Source organism: Mugil cephalus, chromosome 2 (assembly GCF_022458985.1).
Source record: "Mugil cephalus isolate CIBA_MC_2020 chromosome 2, CIBA_Mcephalus_1.1, whole genome shotgun sequence".
NCBI classification, from domain to species: domain Eukaryota; kingdom Metazoa; phylum Chordata; class Actinopteri; order Mugiliformes; family Mugilidae; genus Mugil; species Mugil cephalus.
This window is the reverse complement of record NC_061771.1, coordinates 31,658,702-31,659,421: the sequence shown is the minus strand read 5'-3', so window position 1 is coordinate 31,659,421 and position 720 is coordinate 31,658,702.

Below are 720 nucleotides of genomic sequence, written 5' to 3'. Positions count from 1 at the left end.
TCACCACGGTTAAAATTAACTTGCTTTTGTGCAACCAACTTTAGGCTAATTTCATCCAGGATAACCAATATATCCAGGATTAATCCCTTGTCCTGGTTTTGTGCAATACCCCTCAGATGTGTGGTTTCGGACCCTGAAGAGGAAAACACTCTCCCAGTCAACGTGACCAGGGCCTGCAGAGAAAAGCACAGAGACAGCACAGGTAAGACTGGACCTTGTTTTGTTGTTGTCAGTAAAGCAGAATGTTTCAGTGTGTGGTGCTGATGTTGATACGAAGTGTTTTTGACAGATGGCAGTAACATTAAACTATGTTGTAATCACAGAAGGAGTTCATCATGTTATTGGCTGCCTTCCCAGCCAACCTGGAGCTCAGACCCACTGACAGAAAGTACTGATGAATTAAAACATGTTTTCTTTTTAATTAAGGAATAAAAACATATTTTATTTGCTGAGATTGTGGAGACTGAAGACGAACATAGTCATCCGAATAGCTGATTAATAATAGTGAATTTAAACGGATTCACCACCTTCTCTCCACTTTGATGTGTCATCACTTCAGTTCAGTTAACTTTGACTGCTAGTTGAATGCCACCACTGTATTCACATTAAATTAATCACAGCATACGAAAAAAAAAAAAACATGGTGTCTGACCTCAGCGAATCAGATACTCCAGTCTGTAACATGACTCTCCAGAAAACCACACAACTGCTGTGCTACAG